The following is a 7,502-nucleotide window of genomic DNA, read 5'->3' on the forward strand; positions in this document are numbered from 1 at the left end:
CTGTCGTGCCCGCGGGATCTGGGACGTGGAACGCGGTGTGCGGTGCCGTCGTGACGGAGAATCCCCAGAGACGCGGGTCCGGCCCCTTCCACCCCTTTCTCTAGGTGCTGGAGGGGAAAAATAATGCAGAAAAGGAGCCCCGAGCCCTGGGTAGCCCCGGCTGCGACCTTTTCCCCTGCGTGCAGTCAGAGATTAACGCTAATGTTTCTTTGATCCACTCCCAGGCACTCCACATTTACTTCCTATAAATCATGTAATTGTGGAGAGTTTTCAGCCAATTAATGACGAAGATCTCTGTTCTCAGTTGTCTGTTGGGTGCTTATTCTTTCCCTGGCAGTTGAGCGTGTGCTGTTCCTGCACTTACAGCAGTAACTCCACAGCCATTTCTTAGCCTCATCTCTTCAGGAGATAGTTCTGCCTCCTATGTGGCTGGTATTTTTTTCCCTGATCCAGCTGTTCTCTCACAGCCACTGCTCTAGAAGGTAGGAAGGCACTGTGCTTCTCTCAAAATAAAATTGGCAGTGTCCTTGCCTTCAGCTTGCTCGTCCAGGCAAGGTTTCTGTCTCGTTAGGCAAGAGCTGGTTTGGGCTTTTTTTTTTTTTTTTTAAGACTAATGTAAGGTTAGCATTTAGTTTCTAGGAAGGGAGACGGATAGAATCATATTTCCCTTACAGATTGGTATGCATTCTTATGCCTGCCAGCAGCTTACTTTGGCTTTTCTGCCAGGTCTGCATGTGTGACCTATGCCTACCCTCCTCAGGCACTGGGGTGAAGTCAGGGACTCTTTCTTTCAGCCCAGTTCACCATTAAGGAATCTCCAGTTGCAAAGATCCAGTGAGAGCTGGGAAGGAATATTTGGAGTCAGTGCAGACCAGATAGAAGTCAACTGGGTTTCTTTGGAAGCAATACCTTTTACTGTGGGTAATTATTAGTGTGTATCCTGGTGGTGGTGATAAGAGTGACCAAGCTCATGTGCACCCAGTGACTCTTGAGCTGCTGGTGCTCTCTGTCTCATGACCAGCAGCAAGGTTGTCCAGGTCCAGGTTCTGCTGGTTAATCTGAATCCCTGCTGTCAGAGGAAGCAAACCAGCAGGTGCCAGAGGCCACATTGCTGGGTTGCCCTGGAATCCAGCTGCATGCCAGCCGCCGTTACACAGTAAAACATTTGGACTATCAGAGAGACTTGGCTCACAGTCGTTTTCTCTCTACAGAGGTGTTTTGGGATACCTTTCTCCCCCTTGGATCCCCACAGAAATTTGCAGGTATCTTCTGCAGCTCCTAACATTGGCAAGACTAGCTGTAGAGTAGTAATTGTCTCCCTGAGGTGGTGGCATTCAAGTTGTTAACTAAAGGCTGCAGTGCTGCTTTACCAAATCATGCTTTGGGATTAGTAACTTCATTTGGGAGTAATGTTGAATGAGTGAATGATGTTGACCTTTAATTGGATTCCCTTTAAATCTCTGAGATAGGCACATTCTTCAGACATACCATCTTCTCTCCTATTTGTATGTTCCTGATGTTTTGTTTACCGTCCTTGTAAATACAGCACCACTTTTATATGTCAAGCATCGTGTGTTTTCTTGGAGAGTATCCTAAAAATGGGCAACTTCTAGAATGGTTCCTTCTCAAAACTGCAGGGAAAAGGCATTTTAGAGTCCTTGCCATGTCAGGAAAGTGTCACAGTGAAAGACAGCATGCAACAATGGAGACTTTGCATGAATCCTGGAAGGTCAATTGGAATTTTTAAATTTTGTTGCCAGTAAGTGAAAAGAGATGGGGTAAAAAATTAAAAATTAAAAAAAAAAAAAAAAAGAGCCGTGTTAACTCTTACTGGTAGAATTGGTCATAAAACCAGCATGAATTCTGAGTCAACTGTGAAAATTGCAAGCTGTAGGCACACTGTAATTTTCTTACCAGCACAAGAAGAAGGTGGGACCGAAGCAGCAGGGCCTGCTCTACCCGCAGTCCCCTTGGCCCTGCTGATTATTACTGACAGAAGAATCCCACAGACAAAACTTACATGCAATTCTAATGGGGCTTGTACAAGCAAAACCTCTTTACTTTTCTGTTCATACTTGCTTCCTGCTGTTATCTTTGAAGGCATTTGGAACATTCACTTCTTCCTGCTCCTACTTCATCTTGCACTAGATCCATATTAGACCCCCTATAGGGTAGAATCAAGGCTGGTGTATGTGGTAGGCATTGGTACTTTCGTGCTGGAAGCAAGCCAATTTTATTAATATTGAGAAAGATTCCTTCAAAGATAGATAATCAACCCATGCCTTAAGTGTGTATCAGCCTCTTGATGTGAGAGTCATAATGGCTAGTGCTGCCATCAGGGTCACATTTATAAATCTGCACAGGAGATTTGCTGTGAAGGAACAAAACCCAGTGATATTAGTGCTTATGCTCATTACTGGTAGAGCTGACACAGCTGAGCAGGGAGAGAGCATGAGGCTGTCACTGAAAACAAATGCATCTTTCTTTACTTTCAGCTTTTTTACATGATGGTCAAAGTTATACCCCATGTGCAGTCTAAATGTGACAGTCCTGCCTTTTCTCCTAAACCTAGGTGAAGGATTTCAGCACAGTTCTGTCTGGAGGAATAATCTGCCTGTCCTAATGATGCAAAAAGACTCCAGCTACTTTAATAAACTTTTTGTCAGTTATTTGTCATGCATCCATGAGGAAGCATGAACATACATGTACATCTAAGAATACTTATTTTCTGTTCTTCAGAGTGGACTTTGTCCATTTGGGAACACACAAGATGGCATTAAAAATACAAATTTCACTTTAAATTTGAATGCCAAGACAATAAAACCAACCCTTTATTTGAGTATGAAAACATACCCGGGGAAAAAAAAAAAAAATTAAAAAAAAATAATTCTTTGGTATCATTTGCTGTCACTGTGTTTTTTCTGAAGTGGGTATTTGTGAGATTTTTGCTGTATTATCACATAGTGTTAGCCTTGTTTTGTCTTAAACTGCAGGCTTGAATGGAAGATGTTACACTAAAGACCTTCAAGCAGGTCTGAGAACTAAAATTGACAGTATGACCTTTTTTTTAACATTTTTTTTCATTTAGCTTTCTCCTTCTCAATACAGTTGTTGGGGGTTTTTTTGACAAAAATATTTCAAGATCTTGGTCAGTGCAGATTTTAATGACACAGGTAAAATTTTCAGAGCTTCCAATTAGAATACCATTCTGTAGTCTTGTATATTGTCACTATTAAATGTGTTTGTTTTTTTCTGTTTAAAAGTATTTTATTTTTCATTGCCTAATTTTATGTTACTGCTTATAATTTTATCTTTATATAAAATTCTGTTTCAGTTTATTATCTTTTAATACTTGTGTGATGTTCATTTCAGTCTTTCTTTAGCCAAGTTCAACTTACTTGCTTTTTTTTTATAAATAAAATGTTCTTTTTCACTTGTCTTGCAAACACAGAAGCTTTTGTTGCCGGGTTTTTATTAGTTTCAATTCAGTGCATTTTGACCCTACCTCTTTTTCTCTTCCTGAAACTGTGACCAAAGAAAAACTGATTTAATCTTATAATTCAGGTAGCTTAGGTAAAGGTATAAAACTCATCCCAGACTAATTACTGGGAAGGCTGGGATCAGATAAGATGTAAACACACACATTTTTCAGAGGCTTGACATTAAGATAACTGGATCTCGGGTTTTTTTATGTACATTCTAGGACTTGGACTGGGGATGCCTATTTTTCTAAAATTTGCAGAGGCAGCTGCCTGCTTTTGGAACTGTCTAGCACCTTTTAGAAGTCTGTACTTTGGCTTCCCCAGCACCAGAACACAGCAAAACTACATCCCTTTGCAGAACAATGACCTCTAAAAGAAGCTGCATTCTGGCTTCTCTTGGCCCACCTTCAAAGACAGCCTCCTTTTCGTTGTCCATCTATTTGGGAAACCCTTTGAAGCTTCCTAGGGATTTTTGTATTCCCCACCATCCCTCCAGTCATCCAAATCCCTTGCTGTTTCCTGGCTCAGGAGTTGGGACCACAGTGAACAGCAATGTACATGACCCGGGAGAAGAACAGTTAGTGTGGAATTGCAAGGAAATGGTTATATAGTAGTTTGGGGTAGTTTGTTTTTTAACTGTATAGATTGAATGTGGATACTGGGAGTTCATGAATATTTGTGAACTACCTAGGTTCTTCCAAATAAGAGTGTGGTCAAAGATTATTTTCAGAGGAAAAATGGATCTCTTCAAGGACCATCTGTGCTGTGACAGTGGAAGTGAGTCGATTAATGATGGAGAGATTGTAAAACACTTGAATAGAAGATAAGGATGCTTTTGTCATTAAAATCAGATTAAACTGTATATTTGATATATGCTTTTCATTTAGTATTACTGGCCTTAGACTGAAAGGTCTTCTAGGCAATGAGTTGTCTTGTATTTAGCAGTGTTTAACAGAGCAGGACCTCACCTGTTTGGTACTATGGGATAATATTAAATCATAACATGGAGAAAGCTGCTTAAACCAAACATTTCAAAATTACAGCTGTAATAAAGTGGTACATATGAGAATTCAAACAGATTTGTGGTTCTTATATATCCTTCCTGATGCACTACATTAGGCAGCACATTTTAAGTAGAATTTAGGTAGAATTCTGGTAAAAAAAACCCAAAAACTCAGCTCCAGGCCTTTAAATTTATTTCGTCTCTTGGCTATTTCACCTGCCATGTCAAGACATAAAGAGCACAAAAACACCCTCTAGCATGCAAAAACTAAGGTAGACCTGCAGCAGGCATCATCGGTCCACTTGATTCCTGGTAACACCAGAGTGCCCAGGGAAGTGCTGGTACAGACTTGGATGCTCCTCGCCAGCCCCTCAGGCTCCAACGGCAGGAGGAGTCATCTGCATTTGCTAAACCATTAGGTCTGAGGAGCCCTTTGCTTGTGTCGGGGGAAGGGTGGGGTGGAAATGATCCTGTCTTGTCAGTGAGGCCAGAGATATTATTTTTAGCTATCAGGAATTTTGAGAGAGATCATCTGTAGCAGTCCACCCTGCTTTTGTTTAGCTCTCTCCTCTTGTAGCCCTGATTAAAAGCTCCTGCGTGCATGGTAGGGGTTAATGCAGTCCTTCCCACAAATATCTGCAACACACAATGTTGCCATGCAGGCTTTCCTGAGGATGACAGGAGCAGAACTCACCACAGCACCATGAAACAATCTTGCAGATAGGTGGCTGTTACTCCCCTCCCAGGGAAGGCTGTCCCGGGCCATCAGTGCCTCGCACATCCCCGCTGACCGGAGTGATCTCCTGTCGCTGTTCCAGAGATTTCCTCTGTTCATTCCTCCAAGCATTCCTTCTTGCCTACACTACCAAGTTTCAGTAGCCCTGGAAATCATATCCTTCTGGAGCGCAGGACCCTCCCGCACATTTCATAGCATAGCAACGTAACTTCATTACCATGGATCCCAGACTCAGGCGTGCAGAATTTATCTAACTAATCGAGTGGCTAAGGGACACCAATTCCAGCTACAGTCAGCTGGGAGTATAAAGCAGTTACAGCTAAAAGACACTTTACAAGCACTTCCCAGGGAGGCAAAACAACAAGGAATATTTTTCCTTTTTTTAAATTTTTTTCTTATTGACCAATGTAATGGGTATAGTCTTGGTAAACAAGATGACAGAATTATTCATTCATCTCTAAATTGCTTCCTACAAAAATATCACACCTGCATGTGGTATTTGAGAGCTGGGAGCTTTTTCTTTAAAATATTGCCACGCTGTATAAGTTTATTATCCATCTTTTCCTTTAGATGTTACTATTATGCATTGCCATCTTTTGCCCCAAATGAAAACACGCTCTAGAAGGAAGATGCACTTGGTTGCTCCCTGCAAAGCAGCTGGCATGGCTGATAACAAATGGAATATAGACCAGTTAGTCAGTCTTTTGCTTCCTAGCAGTAAATGAGAACTTACCAAATCTCAACTAGTAGCTAACTGGAAATCTCTACAAAAGCCATCTATAAAGCACACGTATTGGTCTTCTAGAATAAAACAAACGTGATAGAGCATCTTTCATCCAGGGAAGAAATCTGTTCATCTGTATTCCCTGACTTCAAGCACCTTTGGCCAGGTGTTTGGGACTGCTTGCTGAGCATGTTATTAGAGATACAGTTAAAATGAAGAGGGTTTTTTCCATTTTTATGCACACATCGAAACACTGACATAAGACCTATTTGTTACAGAAAACTGGAATGGATTCCACAGTGGGCAAATATGTCTTGCACTAATTTGAAGAAAAAGTGTCTTGTTTTAGAAATATTTTGGGAAGGAAGGACATACTTAAAAATGGCTTTGAAAAGCACAAAAGAATAATTCTTACTGAGTTGAGATTACAAAAACAGTCCTCCTTAAGAAAAATTTAGAAACGACTTGAGACTAGCTTATAATGAACCTTGAATTACAAATGTAAGCTTTTTCCATAACAGTCTTCACCAAGCAGTGTTAGTTTGGTCAGCGATGAACTTTGTCGATGTTGGAGATGGCTTTCAGTTTCCTGATGTTGCAATCAGAAAGCCTTGAATGTTTCAGTTTATGGTTATTTTCCAAACACGAGTCCAATATAAAAAGTCCAGGAAACCCCATCCCATAATTCAGGCTGACAGTAAGTGTACACTTCTCCAGGTTTGGCAGAGTGTGCTGTGTACGCTGGTTGTGTGATGAATGTAACATTTTCTCTGAGATTCTCCTGCTCCTTCCTTCCTTTAAGGTATTTCTATTTTCTGTTATTTCTGTTTTTCTAGGGCCTTGACACTGCTATATGCTCATGCTGGTTCGTTTAGGTGAGTTGTGAATACACAGCTAACTGTGATTTATGTAACTGGGGTCTTGAAGGAAGATGAAACTTAAGAACGCAAATAACACAAAGCATCAAGCTTTTAACTATTATATCCATTCCATTTGCTTTTAAGGTATCACAAGGGATTTTTATTTTATTTTCCTCAGTCATTTATTGTTTTTCTTCATGTCTTCCATTTTACATTCTCTTTCTCTTGTCTTTTCCTTTAGAAATGGTTACAATATGTTTCTCTTGACATTTCTACTTAGATATTCAGTACAGCTCTCCTCAGCTGGCCAAGGGAGAAAAGCCAAAATTCCTCATTTGCCTTGACAAGACTTTTCACCCTCCATTTTTTTGATGATTGGTTGTGCTCTGTGTTTGACTTCCTCAGCAGCTAATAAGGAACTCCTGTTTCCAGAGTTACTTCTGATTCCAAAGTATGATGAATGCCACTTGAGCTCTGTCTTCAGAGGTGACAGCTCTTTAACCCAATTATAGTCCAATACAACATAATTGGACTCACTTCTGATCCTCTACCAAGTGGCTAAATTATGGAGAATGGAACAGGATTCCCTTTTCAGGGGGAATTAGGGTCTTTCATGCTTTAATTTATACATTGTTTGGAATGCTCCAGCCTGTTTCCACCATAACACAGATTTGGCCGTTGCTGCATCTGCTCATTA

Source organism: Chaetura pelagica, unplaced genomic scaffold (genome assembly GCF_000747805.2).
Source record: "Chaetura pelagica isolate M959 unplaced genomic scaffold, ChaPel_1.0 scaffold323, whole genome shotgun sequence".
Classification (NCBI taxonomy): domain Eukaryota; kingdom Metazoa; phylum Chordata; class Aves; order Apodiformes; family Apodidae; genus Chaetura; species Chaetura pelagica.